The sequence below is a fragment of the Cyprinus carpio genome, chromosome A15 (assembly GCF_018340385.1).
Source record: "Cyprinus carpio isolate SPL01 chromosome A15, ASM1834038v1, whole genome shotgun sequence".
Classification (NCBI taxonomy): domain Eukaryota; kingdom Metazoa; phylum Chordata; class Actinopteri; order Cypriniformes; family Cyprinidae; genus Cyprinus; species Cyprinus carpio.
Window position 1 is genome coordinate 5,895,222 of NC_056586.1, and position 15,580 is coordinate 5,910,801.

Consider the following 15,580-nt stretch of genomic DNA (forward strand, 5'->3'; position numbering starts at 1 on the left):
GATCCTTACGAGCAGAGCGACTGGTCAAGGGACGTCAAACTGTGGCCCAACTTCCAGCACCCATATATTTACAAACTACATGATACTCAGTGTTAGTGCATACACACACAAAGTTTTCTATGGACTGTTTATAATGTAAAATGTATTCATTTAAATGTATTTACATGTTAAATATGTAAAGAAAGCTGAAATTAAGTTGGATTGTTACTACTATTTAAGTTATGTACTTGTGTTTGCAACCAAAGAACACTGCTTTTTGCACAATTATTCCTTAATACAGATAAAGAAGGCAGAATTTCATTCAGTCTTTGTGTATTTTATTTACAGACATGGCTAAAAATCGTTACATGTGAGAAGAGACATTACAAAATCTTTTGGAAAACAATAAACATTTACATATTAGATGTGAGCTTGGTATAGAATTCTCCAAAAGGGCTTGAACTGGTCTGTGTTCGTAGCTTTGACCTCAGTATGGCCGAGGTACAGAGAAGGGGTCCAGTCAGGATCACACTCCAACATTTCATAGGCAGGTTTGCCTGCAAACACAGTCACCAAATAAATTGCTATGTAGCCTAGATGTACAACATTTAAAAACTGATTAACGTTACGCTTTTAGTACGTTGGTAACTTAAGCTCATCTTCTAGCCATTTCATGGTACTTAACAGTTAACATTGGGCCTAACGTCAAATCTAAAGTCTGGTTGAGTCAAACAAAACACACTGGTTATTTGCCCACAACATAACATTTACAGAGAGTAATTGTAACTTACCTTTGTGAAAATGCTTTGAACACACCATCGTGTGTGCATGAGTGTTATCGAAGGTAATCTTGGGCTCCTTCCTGCTGCTAACGTTATCCATGCCATTCGTCAACTTGTTGTCACCTCTGAAACATGGCTTGTACTATTACAAACTGCATATTGTAATTTGAATAAATAAAACTACTAACACAAAAATAACATATTGAAAGGTCTGCTGCCGGAGACTTGCCATTGGCTGTTGTATTTGAATAATTAATGAGGTAGGTCTTTGCAAGGTTTGGGTGCTGTTTTGGGATGTTTTAACAGTCATTTATGAATATAATTATATTTAAAATTATGTTCTGTGTAATAATGCGTTGAATAATGAATTGTCTGAATCATTTCTGAAGATAATGTGTTATGCATTTCTAGTGTTACCATTGTAGTGATTACTGTTCATGTGAGCTAAGTTCTGCTGAAACAACATCATAATCACAATAATCTCAATCAATGACATTTAATATCAAATGTCTAATGCAAGTTTGTGTAATTATAATGTGTATTACGTTTAGGGGGCACTGTCCCTTGATGCATTTCCTCCTTGACAACGAGTTTGTGACCATAACTGGTTGTCTTAAACATCAGACTAATTTAAGAAGCATGAATTTCCTGCGTATAAGGAAGTATTAACTAGTGTTCATCTGTAAAGTCTCAAGATAGAGGGTTACGGTAGGTCTTGCTTTGTGTTAAATAATGTGAAACTAGAAGTATTCCAAAAGTAGTTAAAATAAATGACAGTAAAAAGTATATGAATCCAGATCAAATTGAGTTTGATCATGATTTTTGTTCTGTTATGTGAAGTTTAGAATAATGTTGTAAAAGATTTCTTAAACATGCTGGTATTGTATATTTATTGTGATATTTGGCTAAAGAGTAGAAGTGAAACATAAACATATTAATATACATACATGTCTAGAATAATGTAGTTTCATTCTTCTCAGTATAACAAAGCGTTATGTTGTATATTTAGATTACGTTTGGTTCATTTGATTACGTCTTTAATTGATTTTTCCGCACATTTCTGCCAAATATGTACATTAACTGACAGTCACCACTGATAAGCTACTACTAAATATACTGTAGAAACTTTATTTTCTGTAAAGCTGCTTTACAACGATTTGTGAAAAGTGCTATACAAATGAACCTGAATTGAAAAAGAAAAAAATATAATCTTATAGAATAGCAAAAATGAGATGTGTATTTGCTTTTAGGTTTTAGAACAGCATGTAACAATTCAGTGAGCAACTGACGACAGAATAATAGTGTAAAATAGCAGTAATAAAAAAATAGTATCTGTGTGGTGAACTGTGGTTTTACTAAGGTAAAGGGAAGAAAAACAGGAAATTAAGACATACAGGAACTAAAACATTATTTCAAGTGAATACTGAGGTAAAATTCAGTAATGTAGATAAAGAAACAAATTGTTACAAAAAGTTGTTTTTCTTTCAAGTGTATTTAAAGAACTAGTTCACCCACACATGAAAATTCTGTTATAATGTAATATAAGCCATATAGGGACTTTACTGTGGTTTTGTATAGGTCTGTGAACTGATGAAAAATTGATATCAAAGTAAACTTGTGACCAAAATAGATCTTATATTTCAAAATGGTTTTCAGGGACAAGAAAATACTATTTTCAATCTTACAGTAGCTGACATTTAGGCTAAATGTAAATGTAGATGGAATAACCAAAAGATCAAAACTACATTAATAATGATTATTCATTATTAATGTAGTTTTTAATGATAATTATTATATGTTCATGAGTGTTATGGACAACAGATAAAGTTTTTCTTCAAATTTTAAAATTTATTTATTTTTTCCATATGGGTCGTACAGTAAAATGCAACCTTTCTTCCTATAGGTACCAATCTCTCCCATGTCTGGTTCACTGTCCAGCTCAATCATGGACCACAATGCAACCAATTCAACTGAAGGATCTTGTGGCTTGACTGAAATGCCAGCTCGTCCTTTCTTCTTATGTTTATACACAGTGATTTTTCTGGCAAGCCTGGTGCTCAACAGCATTACAATATATGTTGTACTTTTGTAAATCTATAAATCAGTCCAGCATCACAATCTGTCTGAAGAATCTGGCTATAGCAGACTTGTTTGTGTGCCTGTGTTTGATATTACGCATTGCTAAATATGCTAGCACGTCAATGGAAATTCAGCGTATCTACTGTAACTTTGGTGCATCCCACTTTCTACCTGAACATGTACTCCAGTATTCTCTTCATGGGCTACATCGCTGCAAACAGGTATGGATGCTCATAAAGGAGGGTCACTCTCAGGAAAACGTAGTTTTTGAACCTCCCCAAAAAAATTAAAAGTGATTTTCCACTATAATTTACTACAGTTCTGTATTTCATTGCTTTAAATACAACAATTTTTTGTTATAAGAGATAATAAAAAAAACTTTGTGCATCAAAATCTTTACCTTTTTGGGTAAACAAAATTAACTTGATTTGTGACAGCTTAATGTAACATTTTTGACAAGCTAAACATGTCAGTCTCTGAGAGACATGTAATGCCATGAAATAACCTAAATAAACTTCATTCTGTAAATACGTATAATGACCTAAGCAAAAAGCATTGCAAATATCTCCAGTATGTTTTATAAAATCTTACGATCCATCTATTTTCAAATACACATCATTTGAATATTACAACATTAATGTCTATCAAAAAATAACATGCATGATACACCATTACCTGGAAAACCCACATTACAGAATATGTCATCGCTAGTGTTGGGGGTAAACCATCATAAATAATACAAGTAATATAATCAGATTACTTTTTTCCAGAAACTAGTAAAGTAACACATTACTTTTAGATTTAACCAGAAAATCTGAGTTTGCCAAATATGCAACATCAGTTTTAAAATTTATTTAATAAAAGCTTGAAATTATCAGTAACAAGTCATGGAATTGTTTCCTGAGGGTGGCCCTAGCTGTGTATTATTTATTTCTAATCACATCTCTTTAATCACAGCTACATTAAGATCGCACGACCACTGGAGACCCACATGCTGCAAACAGTCCGTGCAAAAACAGTCCCCGTTGTCGACCCGCTACATCTGCATGGTGACCCTGGGCTGTCCTGTTGTGCTTTAGTTGTGCCTACATTGCTGCGTTTGTCAGTGCTGATAAACAAACCTTTGCCAACAGTGGATTTGACTGTGACAGCTTTCATAACAACTTAGTCAAACAGATTTACTTGACCTTGACGATCACTTCCTTTTCAATGTTTTTGTTTGTGCTGGTATCCCTGATTGTGTTTTACTGGCTGAACATACAGAAGCTTCGTCAAGCACAGCACACGATGCCGGATCAGCCTGGGTAACACTAAGCTCAGCAAGTCAAAGCGCAACATGCAAGTTTTGGTGGTGATTTTCTGCGTGTGTTTTGTGCCGTATCATCTGGTGAGACTGCCATACGTGGTCATCAAACCCCTGCTGCACGAGTGCACAGCAGAGCAGGTTTTCTACATCCTGAAGGAGCTGACCATCCTGCTCGCAATACTAAATGCCTGTTTGGATCCACTTATTTACTTTGTCTTTTGCTTAACCTTCAAAGATTTCAGTTAACCTTCAAGATTTTTGCAGATGTGAAATGAGATATAAAGCTCTGGGTTAAAAGTAAATATTAAGTTGAATTACTGGGATTCTCATATCATTTGCTCACCCTCATGTTGTTCCAAACCTGTATGTGTTTCTTTCTTCTTTCAAACTCAAAAGAAGCTGTTTTGAAGGATGTGTGTAACCAAACAGTTTATTGTAGCCACTGCCTTCCATTTATGGAAGACAAAAATACTATTAAAGTCAATGGGGACCAGTAACTGTTTGGTTACCCACATTCTTCAAAAATCTTCTTCTGTGTTCAGAAGAAAAGGAAACTCATACAGGTTTGCAACAACTGAGGGCGAGTAAATGACAGAATTTTTCAAATTTTTGAGTGAACTATCCTTTTAAGGGGGATATATATAAATCCTGCTCTATTACTGTCATTACTGTCTCAACACTCAGGCATGGGGTGAGAGAGGAGACCAGCTTAAACTGTGCTTAACAAACATAACATCCATATTTTAAATCTGCTTTGGACCCCCCACTAAATCCTCAAATGGGCGACTGCAGGGAATGTCTGACAGAGCTAATAATAATAAATTAGGAAAACCTTTCAAACAAATGGTAAATGTTGGTAAATGTTATCAGATGTTTATTTTGTAAATGTTCACATGTTCTTTTTACTGTAATTTATTTTATTGGATTTGAATTTATTTGTAAAAATTGCAAAGTATTTAAATTTAAAGTTTACTTTATAGTGTTTACAGCAAACATTAGCTAATTTACATAAGCGTTTGGAACTAAAAAGAACATCACATATTATATTAAAAAGTCCCCACATATTGTTTAAAACCCCCACACCATCATTTAAAAATGCATCTAAGGTCAGAAAACATTGAAATTTTCTCAGAAAATACATTTAATATTAGAGTCATTTGCCAATGATTTCGAAACGATTCGTTCCTAGCAAGTTCAGAGCAAACCCCTCCCTTCCTCAAGCCTACTCTGCTCTGACAAAGCACCTTTACATAAAACAATAACATAGTGGTCCAATCCGTTCTTATAATAATGACAAAGTACAAAAACGAATCGTGCCCACAGCTAAAATTTAGCTGCTTAACTGTGAACACTTGGTGAAAACGTTAGCCGAGTGATAACGTAACTAACTGATGAAACAATACAGTTTGTAAACCAAAATATGTCTACTGTAATGTTTGAAGAATGACAGACAAAAGATGATGTCTTAACTTTTAATCAGAATGCGGAACAGCTGCATCAAAGGCGCAGCAGTCTTGTGACCATAGCCTAAGATAATTTTCTGGCAGTGTCAGAAATTCAGCATGTTCATCGCACAGTGTGTTTGCAGATACGACCCATTGTTTACTGACCAACCAGTTAAAAATGCGACATGAAATCAACACAACATGGCACTAAAACATAAAACTACTTACCTCAAGCTCTCCACTTTCTTAGCTCCCACTTTTTTTTCAGCACACATAAAATTTACAACTGTCAAAAGTGTGATTCATTATGGTCTTTTTGCTTATCACTAGCGCATGCATTACCACTAGCGCATTGTGGGTTTTTGTTCAATGTGAGCCAAAATCATCACGATTAAAAGAACTAAAGACTTAAACTACTTTAGTCTGTGTGCATTGAATTTTATTTTAATACCACAAATTTCACAAATTTGAGTTGAATTACTGAAATAAAAATGAACTTTTCCACGACATTCTAATTTTTGAGATGCACCTGTACCATATGCATTTTATAATTATATATTAAGCATTTTATAAACATTAATCTTGTGTAATTTAGTTGTAGGCCTATACAGTTATTCGTTTCATTGTATTACGCAAGTTATTTCCTGTTTGTGATATTAAAAATAATGTTTGAAACCTCTGGGCATTTTATATGAAATATACTTTAATCACAAGATTCAAAATAAAAGTTTACTCCAAAGTCAAGAACACTTGCATCATACATTTTTCTATATGAAAAGTAAAACATTTCAGAACACACACGCACACACAAACATCGGCATCATTTTAAAAGTAACAACCAAAATGTACACAATAGTTAAATTTAAGTTCAGAAAAAACACAATTCACTATAAAGCATATTTTGTCATGACAATCCTGCATGAAAATTTACAAAATGAACAATTCACTCTTGGGCCCATTTTCTAATGACAATTTTGCATAAATTAAAATGTATCAAACATTTAAATTTAATCATTTAGCAGACACTTTTATCCAGAGCGACTTACAAATGAGGAGAACAGTCTTTAGATGTTTTTTGAAAATGGCTAAAGACTCAGCTTTTCGAATTGAGATCTGGAGGTCATTCCACCAGCTGGGAACAGTGCAGGAAAAGGTCCGTGAGAGTGATTTTGCACATCTTTGGGATGGCACCACAAAGTGCAGTTCACTTGCAGAACACAAGCTTCTGAAGGGCACATAAGTTTAGTTTAGGTATAATGGTGCAGCACCAGTGGTAGTCTTAAGCATCAGTACCTTGAATTTAATGCGAGCGGCTACTGGTAGCCAGTGTACCCTGATGAGGAGAGGAGTAAAAGGCGCTCTCTTTGGCTCATTGAAGACCATTGAAGGCCCGCCAAGAGAGCATTACAATCAAATGAACATTACAATTGTCATTACAATCATACAAAAATAACTCCCCTGAACACAAGATGAAATATGAAGGGCACTCTGGAAACATATGATTGTTCCAAGAGATTGTTGAGGGCCTTTTCCTTGTCCTCTTCCTCCATTATAAGTAAACAAGGCTCTTCCATTGGCCCCCTGAGCAGATGTCTGTTATAATAGAGCCATTTCACAACTTATGTCAGATTACTGGGATCTCCTTCATTACAGAATACTAAAGGAAAATGTAACTTTTATATTTCTTATTAATGTGTGTATATATATACACACACACACACACACACACACACACACATACACACCCATACACATATATATATATTATATATATATATATATATATATATATATATATATAATAGAGATATAGATAGACAGACAGACAGACCGATCGATCAATAGATTTGAGACATACCTCACACTGTAAAACCCGACAAGTAACTTAACTCAATCTGTTTGAGTAAACAGACATCCTTAAAAACCTTTAGTTAACAAAAAGTAATGTTAACTCAAACAGTTTGAGGAAATCGATTGCCTTAAACCATTTCAGTTTTAAAACTAATAGTTATGAGTACTCTGAACTTAATTCAGTTGAGTTCAGAAAAACAAGCTATACATTGCAATTAAATAATTAAGTGATTAATTGAGTGATAATTGAGCATTAGTGATGAACAGCTGCTGTTAACAAACAGAACTGCTGAAGAAAAGAGAAACACAAGAACTACAACTGACTTCAGACACAGAATTAGATTAAATCAACTGAAATAAAATACATTAAATCTCTCAAGATCTGATTAAACAACCCCACAAACAGCATCACCAGCTCCACTTATTAATAACCAGACTCACTTTCTATCAGACGTCTACAGAAGATCTTATTGAGAATTAACTAAGGTTTAGATGTTGATTTATTGTTTCATTTGAAGTAACCATGTTCAAGATCAGTGTTTGCTTTAGTTGGGCTCTTGACTCTTGATTTATGTCTTACTTTTTTCTTTGGCTGTTGTAGCCATTTGTTTCTAAAACATATTTGTTGTAACGCAAAAGCCCAGATCAAAACATTTTAAAAAAGTAAATTTATTTCATTTAGGCACACAGACATCAAGAATCAGGCTGAGAACCTCAAAAATGGTGACTATCAAAAAATCATGTTGCACTGCATTCTGGGTGCCACCAATCAAAACTCATTTATGGCTCCCATCATGCTTGTGTGGCCATTAATAAATTATGAGATGAATTGTCTTAGATTCATTCTTAATATTTTCTTTTATTTTTACTTTTTTATGCAATTTTTAGTATCTTGTTTTGTGATGCTTACAGTTCATCTGTTAATCTGAATATGCTGTTTGTCACCATTCTTGAGATTCATATGCTGGTTCTTGATGTGACTGTGTGCCTAAATTAAGGTTTCCCTCTCCCACTACAAATTTTTTCCTAATCAGAATTCTTAAACTCTGTATTTTACAGAAAATTTTGGTTTTTTTCTGTTGTTGAGTTACAGGGGCTGCTATACTGAATGTTAATTTAACTCAGAGAACAGGTTCTATTTATAACACTCAAGCCAAACAATGATTATGTAAAATCATAACCAACACCACCTGGACATCTTTACTCTTAGGATGTCTAGCTGTTATAATTCAGTTACATCAGCTATGCAAAATGTAATAATAAAAATTCAAGGGTCAAGAGCACAACTAAAACAAACACTTACCACTATAATGGTAACCCTATAAATGTACCCTTTTCTCCTTCAGTGATTCTGTTTGTGAACTTTAGGTGTCTTCAATAACTCTGTTTTGGGGGCCTGAAGACACAAACTTCTGAACATGATGCCTGTATCATATCTATGTAAGCAACAACAAAAATGTGAATTTGTAAAAAAGTTGACATCATGTGCATGCATATAATGTTTTCACTGGTGTTTTTTGTTTCGTGATCGCCAACTACTGGCCTGGCATGTATAACATAGTATTCTTTAGCATAGTGGGTTTTGTTTGTTTTGTTTGTTTGTTTCAATGAAATCAATATTTTTTGTGTAAATTTTACTTAATTTTTTTCATGTTCTTCTAATCATTTTGAAATGGTTGCTTGTAAGCATCTAATTTGATTATTTCTAATTAATTCTAATTTGTTAAATTTAATTAATAATATTGGATATAAAATTTTAAACAATTTTATTGAGTAAATAAAGTGAATATTTTTTACAGTGCATATAACAGAGGGGAATTAAAGCAAACTTATTTATTTTTATGAATAATAAACATGTTCAAAACTTCACTGCAAGGCCCATTTACAACATGCATCTGAAAATTAATCTAAACATCCACAGAAAAAAAGTTATATTATACTATAAAGTATGACAACAAATTCAAGCTTCAATATGATAATAAAGCCAAGCACACATTATGGATAAATGCTTAACGTAATAAATACAATAATTATTAAACATATTATAGGAAAAACTTTACAGGCTACTCACTGTGCTCTCTCATTGTCAATATCTCCGCCCCTCACTTCTGGTTCTGTGGCTGTGGTTCTGAAACTTCTGCAGCTGTGGTGCAAGTGTTCACCCACAAGACAAACCCAGCCACTGAGACAGCTCCTGTCTCAAAGTCAACGCCCCCATCATTGTGGAGTAACCACAAGGGGTCGTCTAACATGGTTCTTCTTATTTTCTGTCATGATACAAGCTGACTCAACTCTTCAAGTAAGTTTCTTTTTATCATGGAAACTTTGTAATTAATTGCAATATATATATATATATATATATATATATATATCATAAACTGTTTATATATATAATATATCATCAAACTGTTTATATATATATATATATATATATATATATATATATATATATATATATATATATATATATATATAATTTTTATTTTTATTTAATTTTTTTCTAATATCAGGATATGAGAAAATTAGTTTGAGGGATTTACAATTTTCACTGAATACAAATAGCACTATGATATGGCTAAAGATATTCAAATGGTCATTTTGGTTAAATCTGAAATACAGGCAGCAGATATAAAAGAAATGTAATAGTTTCCATAGAAATAACAAAATATAAAAACACTAAAAGACATTAGACAGAATGTTAGAGACTTTATTGTATTGTATTGAATGTGCACCTGTAGTGTACTTACATTTTTAAAGTATACACTACTTGTGGATAATATTACTAAAATAAAATGCACTTTGTAATACCAAATTAAAAGTTTATTTTAAAGTACATACTAATTGCAGTGAATTGTGCCGTTAAATAACAGGCCCGACGACCCAATGGGCTGAGGTGCCTGAGCACCAGGTCCTTGTGTGCGCACAACTGATCGTGAGACTGTGCGAGTATGAGCCAGTCATTTAGATAGTTGAGAATGCGCACCCCCTGTTCTCTCAAAGGAACAAGAGCTGCTTCTACAACTTTGGTGAAGATGCGAGGCGACAAGTACAGCCAGAAGGGAAGGACCTTTTACTGATATGTCTGACCCTCAAATGCGAACCGCAGGAATGGCCTGTGCCGCTGGAGGATCGAGACATAAAAGTACGCGTCCTTCAGGTCAATCACTGTAAACCAATCTTGGGGACTGATGCACTCGAAAATACATTTCTGCATCAACATCTTAAACGGCAGCTTGTGCAAAGCACGGTTCAAAAAAACTCTCAGATTCAAGATCAGTCAAAACCCAGTGCCTTTTATGGGCACAATGAAGTAAGGGCTGTAAAACCCTGACCTCATATTGGCTGGAGGGAAGGGCTCTATCGTGCCCTTCACCAGCAGGACTGTGATTTCCGCATGCAAGACAAGGGCAACGACAGCTTTGACTGAAGTGAACTGGATGCCCTTGAACTTGGGGGGATGCCGGGCGAACTGAATCGCATAGCCGAGTCTGATGGTCCGCAGAAGCCATCGAGATGGACTGGGGAGCGCTAACCAGGCTCCGAGAGACCGTTCCAGAGGAACCAATGGATCCACCAACATACCCATGGTGGGGCAGCGTGGTGGAACACAGGGATTCGACCCGAGGCCTGTGACTACAGAGGGCAGAGTCCTGGGTGTGAAGTTTAACACTCACCTGATTCCTCTGCTTGCGGGAGAAAACACAGGGTCCCGGCTTGAGGCTTGTGACAGCCCTACATCTGACGACATGAAGCGGGGACTTGAATCCTACAGCCCATACCTGGTTCCACAACGAGGGAGCTGCCCGCTGGTGAGAGAGGAGGAGGGAAGTGACCCAGTGATGCACAGTTCGCAATTCTCCTCCTTTTGAGACCCAGAGACTGAGGAAACTGCTCTCTTATTGTTTAAGTTTTGGGTACCGCTGGCTGCTGGGCCAGCAGCGGAACAAAAACGAAACAAAAGATTCTCCACCTGGTCCTCCTCAATTAGACCTGACGAATACCTACAGGCCCGTGAGGGGAGACAAGGGTCACCCCGCAAAGTGGAAGCGGCTGTTGGACACAGTTGCATGGCACCACTGATGGAATGCCCATCTACCCCAAAGTGGCTCCACCAATGAGGGTGGTGAGAGCGGAGGAACTACAAGATTGGTTTCGGGCAGTAAAAGGTGCCTTCAACAAACTTGTAAGCTCCTCATACATCTCCGGGAAGAATGGCACTGGAGGGGTGTGCTGAGAACCAGCACGACCTCCACTGAGAAACCACTCGTCCACCCTTGAAGAATCAGGATGCAGCAGAGGATTCCACACGAGCCAGACATTCTCTGTGATCAGCGGCAGCTGGATGCAATAATCGCATGCCAATGTGCATTGGCTTGTTTAGTTGCACTCAAAGTGGATTGGTCTCTCTGGCGAGATGCCAATTCGTTGGTCATCACCGATGTGATGTCGAGAGTGACCGACTGAAAGGGAGCCCAAAGTATGTGTCAGATAAAAGCGTACAATGCATTAATATGAAAGTGTCCTGTTGCCGATAGGGGCTGAATTGTAGTATACTCTCTGATGGGTCATATTTCAGGGATTTTGACAAATGACCTATGCAGGCGTATTGGTTGGAGGACATGTTGCTGCATGTAATGGCAATTAACATGTAATTAGGAGTCTGAAATCATTACATTCAATTCACACCTAAGTATATTCTTTTAAAGTATATTTTTCCATAATACTCTTTTTAAAGTATGCTAAAGTGTAGGTTTTCACAAAGTACAGGTTGGTATTTTCCTGGGATAGACAAAGTACAAAAAAATTTAATCAGAGTTTTGTCATAGAGAATCTGAAGTAGAAATAAAAGCATATATGGAAAAAGACTGTACAAAGATTATTCATAAAAGTGGCATAAGCGGCACTTTTAATTTCTGAACATAAGCAAAAACGCATAGCAGAAGTTAAAACATTAATTTCGTGTCACAATATTTCCTGATCATCAGAGCTAATGGTTATTTTCTATTTTAGATATGGACTACATCAATACTACACAGACTGAATCGAAAAACTGTACGGATGTCAGCAACGTGTTCACACAACATGTTCTGCCTATACTCTACACCATCATCTGCACGTGTGCCTTCATTCTCAACGGACTCGCCGCTTGGATCTTCTTCAGGGTTCCCAGCTCCTCATCCTTAGTAGTTTACCTAAAAAACATGGTGGTGGCAGACGTTCTGATGCTGTTTACCTACCCGTGGCGTGTGGTGGACTACCTTGGTTATGGTGGCTTGCATTTGAAGCTGATAGTTTGCCGCTACACTGCTGTGCTTTTCTACCTCAGCATGTACACAGGAATAACCTTCATGAGCCTCATCAGCTTGGAACGTTACTTTAAAAATCGTCCGCAGCACCTCTGCCATGTCTTCATTTCTGCAGCGCATTCCGGTAGCGAGGGCTCTCGCACTGCTAACTTGGGGCATCATGATGTTCTTCATGCTGCCAAACTCCATTTTATCCAACCAGCCCATGCCTAAGGATTTCTCCTGCATGGCCATCAAGAGTGACCTGGGTCAGCGCTGGCATGAAATTTCAGCCCACTTCACCGTTGGAATCTTCTGGGTGGCTTTCCTGCTGATGGTGTTTTGCTACACCTCCATCACCTGTCATGTGTACCGCTCTTACAAACGAGTTCAACAGGACAGCAGCAAGGCGGGGCGGCGGTCAAATCGAAGCATCTTTAGCTTGTTGGCTGTGTTTGTCTTCTGCTTTGTTCCCTACCATGTTTGTCGTGTGCCCTACACACTAAGCCAAATGCCCAAGGCTGATTTTAGCTCCCACAACTGTTTCTTTCTCTTCCAGGTGAAAGAAGCTACGCTCTTCCTTACTGCCCTTAATGTGTGTCTGGATCCTGTCATTTACTTTTTCATGTGCAGGACATTTAGAGAGTTGCTTTTGCAGAAGATGCCATCTCTAAACTGTGAAAACAAGAGGCCTTCAACAGGCATTGGGCTGAGTATCAGCAATCTGTAAGATCAAGACTAACAGAGGAAATGAGCATTGGCCATATGCAAGATGGAAAAGATATTTTCATTTCAAAACCACATGCTACCACTAGCTGTGGTTTACTTGCATGCGAAAGTGCAGTATGAATAAATGGAATGGAAGAACGTCACAACAACGTGGGGTTTTCCAACAAAAAAAAAAAAAAAAACCTTCTACCACAGCTGCCAATACCATTTACTGATGAAAAGTCAACCCTTAACTAGAGAGTTCACCTATAAATATAAATTCTGATATAATATTTCAACCCTAATCTAATTTTAAATCTTTCACTTTAAAAAAATAAATGTTGCAAAAGGTTTTTTTTTTTTTTTTTTACATATCCGAAATGCCATTTCCAAGAACCATTTTAGTTTCCCAGATGAACCTTTCAGTGAACAGTTCTAAAAATAACCTTTTTTTTCTTCCTTATTGTAAAAAACATTTAAAAAACCTTTTCCACTATAAAGAACTTTTTGTGTTATATTCACATTCCGAGGATATTAAAGGTTCTTCATAGAACCATATATTTTTGTGTACTTCCTTCTATGGAATATAAATGGTGAAATTTGAAGACTATCCAAGACATTATTTTCTGTGCATTAAAAGGGAACAAGAACTGATGGTGGCAAGCTCCAAAATGTAAATTTAGTCCATATGTCTTCTAGGGGTTGAACGACTTCTGATTTTTTAAAGTCAACTTTTATGTGATGAAAGTCAGTTGAAGTCGACTAGTCACTGATAACATCATTAGTGAACAAATATGTCTAGAGCTGAGACTCAAACATCTTTTGCACAGCTATGACATATGTCACAGCGCTGCCCACGTGGCTATTGCTAATATAACGGCTAATTTTATCAGTTTTTTTATTTTTTTTGTCTTTGGGTCGTTATATTTCTCACAGATTTCTGCTTGTTCTAAATCAGATACAGATAAAGTAGCATAGTAAAGATTACATTCATATTAATGCATTGGTGAGAGCGATTGCATGTGTGAATTAATTCAACCCTGGCAGTGTCTCTCTAATAGTAGTGAAGCTGTGGGATTTAGTTATTAAGAAATATATGCTTAAACTTTTCAGTTTCTAAGCTATTTTATTGAGAAATCACAGAACAATGTTGACAATACATTTCCGCGCTGAATGTTTCTGTGTGCGTGAGATCAGCGTGTGATGTACAAGCTACTGTCTGAAGCCTATGTGCGTGCGTTACAATGCAGCAGCACATTAGATTAGAAGGACTATTAATTTACCTGTACAATAGGGTGTTTAAAACATGCATTCTTGCATTCAATTTTGAGCATCCAGTAATATAATCACACATGTCTTGTGGAGCGCTTTAAGAGTATGCATTTATTTGTAATTTTAACTGTTCGGAAACGGAGTGTAAATGTGGAAGTCCTTCAAAGATTTCTTATCCTGTTGCGCCCTCTATAGCACCAGCGACCAATGTTCCCTCTAAGCTGCGCGTGCATGTGGCAATGCAGAAGAAATAATGTGCCGCGCACACACAAAAAAATGAGTTGGGAAAGTCATTTGATTGAATTCTGGTAAAAGCGAATGAATCGCAATGCTCGGGCAAACCGCTATAAAGTTGATGTCATTATTGGTTTAGAACTGGTGAATCCGGTTTACAGGTTTCATAGAAAGAGAATGATGTGCGCTAAATGAGTCGCTGTAGAAACCAAATACTTCAATGTTTGTGGTGCGCTCAGTGGAAACGCAAATGCAATGACATGTCATCATGTATTGAAAAAGAGTGGCTTGATTAAGTGCTGGAAATAGCAGATGATGGGCACAGAATGGTAACAAAATTCAGAGACATTTAGCTACAGTCGCTGTATCAGCATATTAGAATGATTTCTGAGGATCATGTGACCTGAAGACGGAGTAATGATACTGAAAATTCGCTTTGCATCACAGGAATTAAATATTTTAAAGTATATTAAATATAGAAAGTATTATTTCAAATTTAATATTCAACAATATTATTTTTTGAAATAATACTCAGTATTTCTTATCAAATAGATAGGCTACAGCCTTGATGAGCATAAGTAACTTCTTTAAAAATCTTTACTGATCCTAAACTTTTGAAAGGCAGTGTATTACACAAAA

General features: G+C 36.2%; 1 long non-coding RNA gene and 2 pseudogenes across 1 annotated transcript; 2 read left to right on the forward strand and 1 right to left on the reverse strand.

Moving 5' to 3' along the window:
* Positions 1 to 295: 295 nt before the first annotated feature.
* LOC122147847 lies at positions 296 to 816 on the reverse strand. Its single transcript, XR_006161854.1, has 2 exons — positions 771 to 816; positions 296 to 536 (listed from the first exon to the last, which is right to left on the reverse strand). It is a non-coding gene; the product is annotated as an uncharacterized LOC122147847 (long non-coding RNA).
* A 3,086-nt stretch (positions 817 to 3,902) lies between these two features.
* On the forward strand, positions 3,903 to 4,392 carry LOC122147633 (annotated as a pseudogene).
* A 7,942-nt stretch (positions 4,393 to 12,334) lies between these two features.
* LOC122147848 lies at positions 12,335 to 13,689 on the forward strand (annotated as a pseudogene).
* The last annotated feature ends 1,891 nt before the right edge of the window (positions 13,690 to 15,580 follow it).